At 42.5% G+C, this 14,570-nt stretch overlaps 1 protein-coding gene and 1 long non-coding RNA gene across 4 annotated transcripts in view; both read left to right on the plus strand.

Annotated features, from left to right (window-relative positions):
* NHS (NHS actin remodeling regulator) overlaps positions 1–14,570 on the plus strand; it is a 246,645-nt gene that overhangs the window by 72,341 nt on the left and 159,734 nt on the right. The window lies entirely within an intron of this gene.
* The window catches only part of LOC311439687, a 41,496-nt gene that overhangs the window by 11,562 nt on the left and 15,364 nt on the right, over positions 1–14,570 (plus strand). The window lies entirely within an intron of this gene.

A 14,570-nucleotide genomic window follows, 5' to 3' on the forward strand; every position in this document is an offset into this window, starting at 1 on the left:
GAGCATCCCCCCCTCCCCAGAGTTAAGGCATTGGTGTTGGGAAGGCTGCTTTCCTCCCCACAGTGCTCCCAGTGTAAATAAAAGATCCCTTACTGTATTTGTGACCTCCTTTTTAACCTCACCTGCTGCTGCTTTTATGCCAGTGTCGAGTAAAGCCTGGGGAGAGCACCAGTGCCATGGCCTGCTGAGGAGGCCTCCAGAGCCTTGTGCATCTCTGCTTGGCATGGCACAGATGAGTGGGCTGTGGTGGCTGTGTTTTGACCCATTTCTCACAACCACCCTACCCCTTCACAGCTTATCTCTCCCTGGAGATATGTGTCAGGGTGCCAGGAGTGCCCGTGGCTACAGGTGTCAGGGCAGAGGGTGGCTGGAGGCCTGAGGGCTCCCCACGCTGGAGCAACCAAGGGAGGAGACCAGAACGTGGCAGGCAAGGCCAGCAAACATTGTGAGAAGGCACTTTAACGAGGAAAGCAAGCGGAAGGGAAAATCCCATCTCTCTTGCTTCTGGAGGGTCAAAATGAGAAGTTAAAGCTCTGAGGGAAGGCCCAGGCATGAACCAAATCTCCACCCCAAATCCTAATGGCTTCTAAATGAGCCCAGGTTTCAAGAGAGAGTCAGACCTGAGCAGGGAGATGAAACATGAACATGGCTCTGTGTTAACCCTTCAGTGGTGGCCAGAGCAGGTACCTGGGTCTGGCCAAGTGGTGGATTTGCTCTGTGATTTGGGGCAAGGTGGGTCACCTCTCTAAACTTTCCTCCACCAGGCTCTGTTGTACCCATTTATACAGTCCCAAAATATACAGCCCTGAAGGGCTGGGAAAGCTGCTCCAGCAGTGTTTGTACACTGCCTGCCCCACTGAATGTCTGGTTAAACCAGTTGCCACCACTAACCAAATAGCAAACATAGAAACAAATAAGCCTGGTACAACTGTGGAGAGAGGAGGAGGGGGACATTGAGCCTTCCTTGTTCTCTAGAAATTCTTGTTTCAGCTCATTGAGATTCACTGTGAATGAATCTAATCACAGCTGAACCTTTGCATGGGCTGCATGTAACTTAACTTGGGACACGCAGGTCAATTTGGGCTGCAGAATTGGGCCCTTGTTTCACAGAATTTCACAGAATTTCTAGGTTGGAAGAGACCTCAAGATCATCAAGTCCAACCTCTGACCTAACACTAACAGTCCCCACGAGAAAAAAAAAAAAAAAGTCAAAAAGTCTCCACAGATCTTTCAGTCATTCAGCAGTAGCAGTTCGTGGTCACCACTGGAGCAGGGAGAGGCAAAATAACACAACAGAAGTATACAAACAAAGACATCTAGCAGTGAAGGCCTGAATTGTGTCTTACTGTTTCTTAACCATGTCCATGGTTTTAATGCAATTAGCGTAGTCTGAGGTAACATGAATTCATTCAGCTTCTTTGCCTTCAGGACTAAATTGGTTTCTCAGGGAGATCTGGAAAACCCTTCCCTAGCCCATTACTGTGCAATATGATATGATGTGTGTAAAGGGGAGCACAGCAACTGAGCTTAAGAGTATAGGCTCAGCTGCACAAAAATATCTGGATGTCCAAATCCCACTAATCAGGTGTTTAAGTACATTTGTTTTCTGGGCTGAGGTGATGTCATCTAGAGAGAGGGAACTGAGCAAAGAAAGGTTCCATTTTTCCCCCTCAAAGGAATAAAAGCAGTCTCCATCAGGAAAATCAGAACATTTTCTTGGGTTTATTAAATCATGCTGCCTTTTCTGGTAATGGTTTATCTCCTCTGCCATATCTTTCAGCCTGCTCTCTTTCAGACCAGGTTTTCCATCTGGGCTGCATCTCCCTCAGTACATCACAGACTGTGGGGAATGGCATGATGCTGCCGTGTGGCCAGAGTTATGCAGCCTAGGCAAAGAGCTTGGGTCACAGAAAGAGACTGAGGGATTGGAATTTGGACCAACAATCACGGGCCAAAGTGGTGGGATGTAGGGATGAGACTGATTTAAAGCAAGAGTTGAGCCCAATGGCTTGTTGCAGAAAAGCTGAAAGTTTATTTTGGATCACAACATCAAAACAATATCTGTCTGTCTGTCAGTCTTTCCAAATGGAAAACTTCAATTTTTAGCTCAGAATTGAATTGCTTCACTTTCTGGGTGCCAGAATATCTTTGGTGGAATTCTATGAAAATTGAAAAATGTCAGCCAAAAGCAGACACATTAGGATAAAACTCTGTTTTCTATTTAAAAAAGCCTGAATAGGAGAACCGTGTGGTTGTTTCTTGGCATCACAGCATTTGTACAGCAGCACTGGAATGTGCATTTTGTGTATGAATACAGAAATGTTCATTTTAAAAGGTTCCTTAAAACTATGTCTTGGGACATGCAGGAGAAGGGGACGTGCCGATGTTCTGCGGAATGCTAAATGTGAAGATGGGGAGAGAATAGCTGCAGTTCTGCTCTCATTGCGTGGGTGTTCATGCTCGCTTTAGTGTTGTAGTAAAATTAAACATACCTTTTCGTTATTCACATTAAAAATAGAGGAGAGATATTTTTCATGCACTCTTTTATGAGTGACATAGGCGTCGATTTGCTGCAACAGATCGTTTCCCTTGCAGTTCCTTTACTGACACCCATCACTTATACCACTTGTGCCTTAGCTGCTGCACAAGGCTGTCATTCTGCCTTGTTCCTTGGCATAAAGGTGGCTGTTTCCCAGTCTGGGAGGCACAGCCCCAGTTGGGCTCTGGCTGCAGGCAGCATCCCCAGCCCCCTCATTCCTGTTCCCCATGCGAAGGGTGGGATGGGGAGAAAGGATGTTCACCACGGGCAGCCTGTGCTCCCTGCCTCGTGCCCAGGGGGCTGGATGGGATGAGAGGGAATGGCTTTACTTTGCCTGCTCCTGCCCTCATTTCCTTGCAATGGAAAGCAGTGGCTCCATGGCTCCAGCTTTCCTTTTCCCACACCTTTTCTCCCAGCCCTGAGCAGAGGAGTGGGGAAGGCGCATCCCTTTGTACTCCCTGGGCGGTCCAGCAGGCCCCTGTCACACTCAAGCCACAAAGAAGCAGTGAAGGAAGTGGGAAAGGACATGAACTTGAATGCTGTACTGTAGCACATTCAGTTGAGCTTCTATCTTGAGCTACGTTTGCTTGTTTGTTTGTTTTGAGTGTTTATTTATTTGTTTACCCTTTATAAATCTTTTGCTCTCACTGCTGTCTTTGGCTTTCAGCCTGCAAATTCATTTAAGCAAGAATAGATGCTTCTCTGTGCTTTGTTTTTATTTTCCTTCAAAGGAAGCCAGACCTTTTTATAGATGCTTACTGTAGGGAAGCAAAAGATCTGGTGCAGACAATTCATTTTGACCATAACTCTTCCCACCTTCTCAGAGCTCTGGTGTATGCCAGGGTGATATTAACTCACCCAGCCTTTATTTCCTTTACAATAAAGCTGTAGAGGCTGCCTTGGAGAGAAAAAATCCTCCTGCACCCTGCTTCACTGGTCTGGGACTGGATGAAATGAAGATTGGTGGGAAAGGCCAGCCTCCTAGCATCCCAGCCTGATGCTGCCTTTCAGCCGGCTCCTTGCCTGTTCCTATTTCTATCCCAGCCATTCGGCTCCATGCGCCCTTGCCATGTGTAATAGATGATGTGTTTCTCTCTGGTTGCCATGCCAATAGCAAACAATAAACTTTGTTCCCCACTTCTTCAAAATAGATTAATTGTTTGGAGCTATATATATTTATATGCGTTTATATTTCTACATATTTGGAAACAAGCAGTTGTTACTGCTTAAAATTGCTATGAGGACATTTACTGATTATTTTAGACCCCACCCTGAGCACCTGGCTCATAGCAATATTTACTACTCTGTTTCTGGCTTTCAGGTGAGCTTGTTAAGAGTAGTCAGATGCATAATTGATGGTGACCCATCTATATGGTTTTAGGCTTAATCTTTCGCATCTTGCTTTACAGTGTTTCTGTCAGTCCGTTGGTTATATATCCTTCATTCTGTTCAGTGGCCTAATCTGGAAATAGGTTTCCAATTTCTCTTCGAAAATTACTTCTGGAATGGCAGAAAGAATGTTTCACAAACTACAGCTGGTTGAACAAGTAGTCATCGTGATTATCAAGATAATTTATCAGTGGAAAATTGAAACAGGAAAACTGTAATTAATCTCCCAGTCCTTGCAGTCAAATGACATATCCTAAATAAATCTTGGACATGAAGAAAATTTGTTGCAAACCAGGAGAGAATGCAAAATACACATTTTTGCTAGAAAACGCTTATTCCAACAAATTCAGTGACACAGTTAAGCAAAAGAGTGTATGACACAGCATATTGTTTTATTAGCAATTGTCTCTTGACCTGAATAGTGTCAGTTGTCTTCTGTAGGAAACAAAGTCTTTAATCCGATCATCTCAGTAATGTCACCCAGATGTGAACTTTCCAGAGAAAGTGTGGATGGATTTGGAAGGGACTTACCTACAGCTCTAAATGAAGATGGTCTTCATGGAAGTTTCCATGCTGGAGCATGCATTGAGGAGGCTGGCAGGGTTGGCAGCACACTCCAAAAGTCAAATGTTCCTTTTTCCCATAAATGGTCAAAACTCCATTTACACCTGCAGGGAACTTGGTCTGACATTGCCCAGAATAGTGTTAACTGTTTTCACACCCTGCCTAATATTATTAGCTTTCCCCAGAGGTCTCTGTTCGTTACCCCTGTTGGTGATGACATGATGGCTAGATCTAGATAAAGGTATTTTCTGGGGACCTGGGTGTGATTAGCAGGGAGAGAGAATCCTTCGTCCAAGGTTTGCAAGCAACAAAAGCTTGGCAGACTTTTCAAAGGGCAGTTGATAGGAATTACATGGCAGGTCTCCTGGAGAGAAAGCTGCAGACAGCATGTGGACAGCCAGTTGGGAAATGCAGCTCTGGTTGAAGTGGGGAAGGAGAACACTGAGCAGCCTTGTGGTCAGGTGGCTGTGGCAGTGTGGGGCTGAAGAGAGTCTTCAGTTTGGCAGATGCACCCTATGCTCTTTTACTGCAAAAACAATTAGTAACATTAATTCCACTTTGTGTTTATGCACTTATGTCCTGGTTTCAGTTTTTTGAGGGTGCGGCGGTGGCTCACCGGCTCGAGGCGCTCGCATAACCCTGACCTCGCGACGTGAAGAGAAATCTGAGGTCACGGGTTCGAGACGCAGCATGGGGGTGCAACGCCCTTCCTTTTCCCAAAAAGACTGTCGTGGTTTAACCCGGCTGGCAGCTAAACACCACGCAGCCGTTCGCTCACCCTCCCCCCTCCCTCTCTGGGACGGGGGAGAGAAATGGAAAGTGAAGCTCGTGAGTTGAGATAAAGACAGTTTAATAAGACAGGAAAATAATAATAATAATAATAATAATAATACAATGATGATAATAGTACTACTACTAATAATATGTACAAACAAGTGATGCACAATGCAATTGCTCACCACCCGCTGACCGATGCCCAGCCTAACCCCGAGCAGTCCGCCCCCCCCCCCCGGCTAGCCACCCCTATATATTGTTTAGCATGACGTCAGATGGTATGGAATACCCCTTTGGCTAGTTTGGGTCACCTGTCCTGGGTCTGTCCCCTCCCAGCTCTTACTGCACCCCCAGCCTGCCTGTTGGCAGGACAGAGCAAAGGCTGAGATGTCCTTGGCTTGGTATAAGCACTGCTCTGCAACAATTAAAACATCGGGGTGTTATCAGCACTCTTCTCATCCTAAGCCAAAACACAGCATTCCACCAGCTACTAGGAAGAAAATTAATTCTGTTCTAACTGAAACCAGGACAACTTACCAGTTGCTTTAAGAGGTTGACATCTTCCCAAAGAGGGGATGTGTGGTCCTGGTGTGTCTCTATGAAGCATACAAACTGTGGTCTCTTAAAAAAAAGTTCATCTTTCTCTCTTTTTTTTTTTTTTTTTTTGGCAGAGAACCGGGATGCAGAAAATAAACACCTGTCTGAGGGGTGTTTGAAGGCAGTGTCATTGGCTAAGCTGTGTTTGAAAGAATAGTAATGCATTTAAAAATAAACCACTGTTTTCTACGTTGTACCTTCTTCTAAATCCTGGATGTGTTACTGTCATTGTAGGTAGGATGGGATACTCAGGTTTGAAAGAACAGTTTCTTCATCTGCTTTATTCTTTCTCCTGTTGCAATGCCCATGTCGCTATTTATACTCTCCTAAACAGCACCACTCTTTGTTTCTTGTTATACCATGCTAAAATTAAATAAATACTAAGAACCAATGATTGTCACTTGAATGAGAAATCAGGGTATCAGGTAATAGAAGAAATATCAGATGAGAAAACCTGTTTCAGCCTCAATATTGCATGTTTCTATAACTAGTAACAGACATAAAAATAAAGTCATGAAAAAAATACTTCCATGGTGGTGGATTCTCTAGAATAGAGAATTCTTTAGAAGCATGCTAACATTTTCCAAAACAGTCACCTAATTTCTGCATGCTATATCTCATCCACAGTAATTGCTCAAAGGTAAACTGGTGAGTATAAATTTCTGAACCAAGGAGCACTATTTTTTTTTTCTCTAACAAAACTGAAACTAGTTCTGGAGTGGCTATTTTAAAATAAAGATAGAATTTATATGGGGAGTGTTAAGATCCTTATTTACCCACTTTTAATTAACCTCATCTTGTCATGATTCTAGTCCAAATGACATCAAATAGCTGTCGGTATTGCAGGAAAGTTACTCTGTAAGGGACTCTGTAAGGTCTGGTTAATGGTTAGACTTTGCGATCTTGAAGATCTTCTCCAACCTAAATTATTCTGTGGCTGTATGACTGGGTGCCAGCACAGCTGTACGAGGGAGGCCTGCAGTGCCCAGCTTTCCATGTGGGGGCATGGCTGGGAGGCAGAGGAAACAAGGGAGGGTGTTTGGGGCAGGCAGCAGGAGCCAGAGGACAGGCAGCACCCGTGTCCTCTGCACACTTCTTGCCACCCATGTCCTGATCCTCTCTCTTCAGTTTAACACTTCCAGAGGGCCTGCTCCTCTGCTTGAAGCCGAGGCAGTGTCTTCTGGCAGGACGTCTGGTGGGAGTTGTTTGCAATGTTCTCCTCACGGAGAGGAGCAAGAAGTGTGCTCCAGATGAGGCTGCCAGTGCCCGCCTCTTCTTGCCATGCCAGTCATGAGCAATAGCTTGTTTTTTCTGTCTCACTCCCTCTCTTGGGTGGCATTCAGAGAGCAAGCAGGACACCTTTGGTAAATATCAGGAAACCTGCCTCTTTCAGGGCAGATTTCAGGGCTTAAAAGACTGAGGCCCTGGGAAGTCTCCCCTGGGAAATGAGCCCACAGATGCCTCTGGTCACCTAATTTCTCCAGCACCTCAGTCAGGGTTTCAGGGGGGTCATGCAGCAGCAGTGGCAGGTTTCTCCTGTGCTTGAGGAGGTCACTGCTGGTGGGACTTGGTGATGTCCCTACAGCTCATTTCTCACTTTGTTGTAGCCTGCAGCAGGGAGATGTCTGGGAGAACTGTTCTCAATTTAAATGGTTTGGCCCAAACAAGCTGCAGGAGGGAAGGATCCTATGGAGAGGTATTTCTTTTAACCGTGGCTCCAGGGTGAGGGTGTGGCAGCAGCACGGGGAATTTTGCTGAACAGTATATGGCAGTATGCATAATTTTAGGCACCCCAGAATGGCTTGGCATACCTGCTGTTTTAAAGTGTGTCTTAATCCCAACATTCTGCTTTCCACAAAAAAAAAAACCCTGAATCCCTCTCTTCTCTTGAAACAAATCCAGGTGTCTTTTGAGCTCATGTGCAATCTTTGTTTCAGCTGCCTCTCCTAGTAACTTGTTCCACATGTTTATTACCCTTCAGCTGAAGCAGTTCTGCCTGACAACTTCCCTGTTTACTCCCAGTTGTTTTATTTGAAATGTTTGCAGTCTGGTTCAACATTCCTTCCCTTCCTTCCCTCCTGGTCCTCCACCCTGCCTGGGTAGAAGTTACCTTGATCACTCCCTTTCATGATCCTGAAAATCCTCTATTAGGTCACCTCAAAGTATTGTCTTTTCCACTGAGAATAAGCATAACATGCTCTCAGTTCACCCACCTAATAACTTTGGGCTTGGTAAGAGCCAAGATCTGGTTTCACTTTTTGTTGCTCTGCTCTTGCACCCTCTGAGGCAATGATATTCTTGATGTGATATAGCGGCTAATACAGAGCATCTGCTAAGCCTCCATCTCCAGAACAAACCATTGATTTTGAGTTGTTACTGCTGTATCTCTGCTAACACAAGCTTATATCCCATTTCTCTCTCTCTTTTTTTTTTTCTTTCTTCATTTTTTTCTGACATTCTGCCACATATTGGTGGCTTTAATTATCTCTTTTTCCACTACATTGCTTAAAATTCTTTGCCTCTACTATTTGTCTTGTCATTATTGTACTTAGCATATACAACTTTGCCTGAGTCCTTTCTCGGGGACTAATTTATTTTGCGCTTTTTGTATTGAACTACATTTGCTGAGTGAACCAAATTCTTCTACATTGACAGTGCTTAGCCCAGATTCATTTCCTAAAGTGAGAGCCAGAACACCGTGTGAAGATATTCTTTTCAGTATCTGTCTATTGACCTCAGTGTACAAGTACAAGCTCAGTACTGTGAACCAAATGGACACTAAAGCCATTGCTCATAGCTGCTGTGACATAAAACCCCTCATCAAAGGCAGTAAAGGTCATAAGGACATTTTTGTCTGAAAGATGCTAACATGGAAACAGTATTTGAGGGAAGTGGGATGGAAGAAGCATTGTAAATCTGACCCCACCACTCAGTAATCCTTTTCCCTATATAAAGCGCCTGCTCAACAGCTGACTATCTCTTGCTCTGCAGCCACTGTTCTGTCCTTTTACTTTGTAATCCATAACTTTTTGTTTGTCTCCATTAGTCAGCTCAGAGGCTGGACCTTGTCAAAACTTTGTTTGAAAAATCTAATCTGTACAGCATCTGTCATGTTTTTCTTATCTGCCACGGCAGTATTATCTTCAAAGATATCCAGCAGGTTAGTTAAGCATGACCTCCTGTGTCTAAATGTATGCTGGCTGTCCTTAATCAAACTGTCTTTCCAGGTGTTCCCATGTCACATCCCTTAGAGGTTTCCTGTGCCAGATGTTAATCCTACAACTCTATAATTTCCTGGTTTGGCTCTTGACCTGTTTCAGGGGGTGGAAAAAGTAAGTCAGAGTGCCACTTTTAGCTTTAAAAAAATCTGCCAGGCTCATGGTACTTTAATATCTTCCTTATCCTCTCTTTTATCACTGTGCTCGCTCAGTCCCATCAATGGGCATTGACCACTAATGGGTACTTGGACCATGTTCACCTTCTCAAATTAGTGGTATCTCAGAGGCACGACAAGTTTTTATAACCGAGAGGATACATTGGTGCTTTGCCAGAAAACCAAAAGCCACAAGTAATGTATGATATGAATAAATGGAGCAATGCAGTAGCTGTCCTCATTCATTAAAGGGGAAAATGCTTAAAGAAATGACTCAGACCTCCTGCACCAAGAGGCAGTGCTTTGGGTTTTCTTCAAAGAGATGTGTTGGTACATGGCTCATTTCTTTGAACAGCGATAGTGATGATAGTAGGAATAGTGCTGTAGATCTTTGGTACCCTTTTTTTTGGCCTTGGAGAAATGATCCAGTGCAGAGGCTGTACTTCTTCTTGAAAAAGGTAAATTGTCCTGTATGTAATAAGTCTTTCCTCTTCCATTTGCTAGATCCTACTCCAGAAAGTCATGCCATTTCTTACTCCCCTCCTCTTATGTGTTAACAATCTATAGTCCATGAAAGGTATTTTTCCCTTCTGGTTGAGTTTCAGACTGATGGGCTGTATGGAAGAACTGAACCAAAGATCAGCTCTATCCCCATGGGTCTCCATTCCCCTTTCTTAGTAAGTAAAAGATTCAAATTTCTCAGTTAATTTCTGTGGGTGAGACATCAGTGCCAAGAGAGAGAAACAGTGGGAGTAGGTGCGGAGGGGCCTTGTTCTTCCTTGTGACTCTACAGAAACAAAACAATAAAAACAAAGAATAGAAATGAAAAAATAAAGTGGCAGGATAGGATAGGATAGGATAGGATAGGATAGGATAGGATAGGATAGGATAGGATAGGATAGGATAGTTCAGTTGAAAGAGACCTACAAAGATCATCTAATTGATAACATGCATTATAAAACATGGAAGTAAAGACAAACATTATTCTTCAGTCCACTGATTCACAAATTCATGGCTGTTTTTTTTTTTTTTTTTTTTTTTTTAATTTTAATACTATATGTAAATGGTCCAATTTTAGCTCCATTAGAAATAAAAGCATACTCCTTTGTTTCTGTGCTAAAAGACATATTCTCAAGGAGGTCACGATAACAATTATCTAAACTGTGTTCCCCATTTTTAAAAATACCCAGAGCAAGGATAGCATGCCTTTACAGATCAGAGTAACTGTCGTTACCTTTATGGATTGTCCTCGTTTGCTTTTTAATTAACCTTCATACCCTTACTGTTGTTATAATTATGGGGTATTCTTTAAGATCATGGATAAGCAGAGCACATGCTAACATCAAGTACTTCTTAGGCACTTAGCTGAATCAAGGCTGAACTTCAGATTCTTGCTTTTGAATCTGAGGGTGAGTATGATAAATACGATTTAATCTTTGTCCACACAAGAACAAAAGGACATGGTTAACTTTACCATATAAGTAGTGGGAGTTTTGCTGTTGATTTTGCTGCATGAGCTGGGGCTACTCATAGCGTTTAAGGAAAAGCACATGTGTAGGCTTTGGGTGACCGTTGCTGTATATAGAATGATCCTGACTGTAAATAAACCAGGTCTCTCCTTCCTCCCCTTCATTCTTGTTTACTGCTGCTTCGCTGCTGCTTCACTTAGAAAGCCGCTGCTCTGCCTAAAAGTTTTGGAGGACTCTGCCTCCAGGTCAGACTCCTCAAAGCCCAAGGGGAGGCTGACATTTCTAGGAGGTTCCCAAACCCCATTAACATTTTGTTCCCTAATTTCTGGGAAGTAATTGCAGAACTTCTGAGTTTCTCTTATTAAGCCCTTGCGGACCTTTTTCCCTCTGATTTTGCATTTCTTGTTTTCAAGTACTGATCTCCTTTACAGATATGCCAAAAAAAAAAAAAAAAAAAAGAAAAAAAAAAGAAAAAAAAAAGCAGAAGCAGAAACATGAATATGCAACTGAGAAAACTCTTTCAACAAATATTATTAACACAAACCTGCATACCAGTCTGGTTTGTTACTATAGCAGCAGCACTAGTGAGGTATGTTCTCAGGCTGTGAGACCATAAATCAAGTGCAAAACCCTTTAGTTTTGTCCGGCAGGATCTTGTCCTGTTCTTCCTGTCCTGTCCTTCCCCTACCTGGGCTTACATGTATTGTGTAGTTCTGGTTTAGATAATGGAACATCTGAAACATAATTTATAAGAGGAAATCACTTTCCTCTCCAGCCACAGGCCGGCACTGGCCAGACTAACCACAGAAATTCCCAATTTGATGTTTCCATCGTCTGAGAAGACGGTTTCTTTTGCGAGTTACTTTCATTCTGGTTGCTTAATAGGTGTTAGTAAATAGGGATGCCTAAAAGCATCCAACTTATTCTTTTAAAACTGAAAAGAGTAAAAAATTATATTCAAAGTTTGTTTGAAAACAATCCAGAATTTGGATTGCCTTGTTGCTATTAGGCAAATATCTGGGAGAACGGGCCGCTTAGTTTTGTTAGGGGAACAACTACGGAGTGAAATGACTGGCAAGACACAAATAATTGGTTTGGCCAGTGGCCTGATTTGGCTGGTTGGTCAGCTTGTCTGCCTTTGTTTCTTTCTCCAACAAAAATAAATGAGCTTCCCAATTCATCTTTCATTTTCAGCAGAGCAAGTCTAGCCAGTCAGTTTTCTTCCTTGATTGATCAAAAGACCCAGAACAGAAATGCAACTAAACCATGGACAGCATTTGAAGGAAAGCTGTCAAATTATTTTTATTAAATTGATTAATTGCAGGAAATTCCAGTTTCTGACTGACACACTATACCACAAATGCTCTGCACAGAAAGGGATCGTTACGCTCTTTCAAGAAACCTACCATGTGCTGGGTTTCTTTGGTCTTTTTTTTTTTTTTTTCATTATTTTTTCCTGAAATGTTGATCGATGCATCTGTAGTCTTTTTGCTTTGTCTTTCTTTTTACAGCAGGGAAAAATACAGGTGAGTAGAAATTTTTGTTAATGTAACTCTCAGACTTGTTTGTCTCACAGGTATTTTATCACGATAAAATGCCATTGGAGTGAACCAAGTCTGTGCTTTCTTTTGCTAATGGGTATGCTGTTTATGCTAGGGAGACTCGTGCATCTAACTATACTTCCACTGAAGGCTAAGCATGATGAGAGGACAAACCATGAACTTACTATACAGGAACACGCCACACAGAAAATAAGCACAATGAGCTGCAGAATAATGGAATAAAATCTCCTTTCTGAGTCCCTGCCATCTTCATTTGCTTTGATCTTGGATAGCTATTGAGGAGTCAATAGAGATAAATGTGTTTTTTCAGGCTGGCTTCATGCTGGTAAAGCCACTGGACAAAGTAGTTGCTGGTGAATGGTTTTGTTTTCAAAACAGAGCAGTGTAGTCTTCACATTAAATACAAGACTGCACTAGGTAGGGTTTGTGAATTAGCTTCATACTGCTCTTGTTCACTCTGTCTTGCTCATGCCATCTCCATCTCCTTCCCCATCCCCATCCATAGGCTCTCTGTGCTCATTGCACTGCAGTGAAACTCTATTTTTAATGAGACTCCCTGGTTGTGCATTGCCTTGCCTGCTCCTGCAGTGGACAGAGTGAGTCAGAAACCAGCTCGCAGCAGGTAGCAACTGGACAGTGAAATGAATGAAATGAATGAACTTTAATGAAAGTGAGATTTATTTTTTTTTCCTGCAGAAATGGTTCACCTGCTTTCTGTGTGTCCAAACAGCTGAAATTTCTGTGTGATCTCCTGCATCGCTTTCCCTGGGCAGTTTACAGACGGCTTATCTTCCCCTTTGCATTGGCTGTAATTCCCACTGCCTGTTTACTTGGTTTACTTCCACTGCACTGTGTTGTTGCTTTACCTGCCTACACTTAAAGCACTACCTGATTTATTTTTCCAGAGGATCTCTTTTATGTCATGGGTATTACTATGGATTCAAATGGCCTTACCTACACATCCAAATGCATACTTCTTTCTGCATGCTTTCATATTTTAGGTAAATGCTCTACTTAAACACACAATTAGTTTAATCTTTTTAGCCTTGTAATCGTTCCCATCATCAGTGTTGAAAGTTATCTATTGCATGTGAGCTTGTGAGGAGGGTAGAAGTTTGTACTTCTCACTGTGTTTGTTGTCATTAGTGCCTCTGTGTACAGCTTGAGGTTTGTGTGGTGGGATGTACATCTGTGCATGCGAGATGCTTGTATCACACGTGTTTATAATTACCTTGTAATACTTCCCTGTGTTTCTGCACCAGTGGAATAAATTGCTTTTACTTTGCAGCTCTGACCTCCTCACCTGCACTCTGCTCACTATAATCTTACTCTGCAGGAATTGCTTTGAACACCTCAATTCAATAATGCTGTTTCTATACAGCACACTATTTTCTCATAAAAATAACCTACTATAAAGATACTTTTCTTTTTTCCCTTCTACCATCTCTTGCAGCCTCCACTGAGTCACAGCAAGGAATGAATGTTATGCTGATCTAAAACTTAAGTGCTACAGGCTTAGGACTGTATATATTAAGAGCAGATTATCTCATGAATCAGCTAGACCAGAAGATGTTTCAGCTAAGTCCTTGAAAGCTTTCTTTTACAACTGGAAGGAACAATGAAATTTTGTCACACCTAAGAAAGAAAAGGATGACGTGGTTCAGGATGGAATATAAAAATGATTTGTGCTACTAAGGAAAAGGAAACTAAGGCAAAGGACAAGGCACAGTGGGAGGCAAACTGATGAGCCAGGTTGTCTCTCTTCCTTTCTCTTCCTCTTGTTTGTTCATTACCACAGGGACAATGGCAAAATTGCCGTTTAGGGCCTTACTCAAACTACCTCACTTCTGTGAGCATCCCCATGAGAGGCACCTACAGTTTTTATTTTCTAGAACTTTATCTGTGTGTTTTTGTTTTTGTTTTTTTTTTTTTCTTTTCTTTTTCTCGTAATTATCTGTTAGGGACCCAGTCCAAGAAGTAGGAGTACAATGTAATTGCATCCAGTACAAGATAAGTTGTTCAATGGTTACTTCAGAAAACTTCCATTTTAATTTGGACATTAAAACACTTGGTTACAAGCTCATGTTGGAATGGCGTGTGTAGATCTGTCACGTAGACATTAGCAGGAAACAGTGCACATCTTTCTGATTGAGCTAAATGCTATGGTGAGCTCTATTAAAGTTGTACAATGTATGATATTTTAAAATGGTTATGACTGGCATGCACAGCAATGTTTTACGAGTATGTTTTTGAGTAGAGATAGCAGCTGATGGTGGCTGTTTTGGTGCAATAAGACAGTAAGC

The sequence above is a fragment of the Aythya ferina genome (assembly GCF_964211825.1).
Source record: "Aythya ferina genome assembly, chromosome: 1".
Classification (NCBI taxonomy): domain Eukaryota; kingdom Metazoa; phylum Chordata; class Aves; order Anseriformes; family Anatidae; genus Aythya; species Aythya ferina.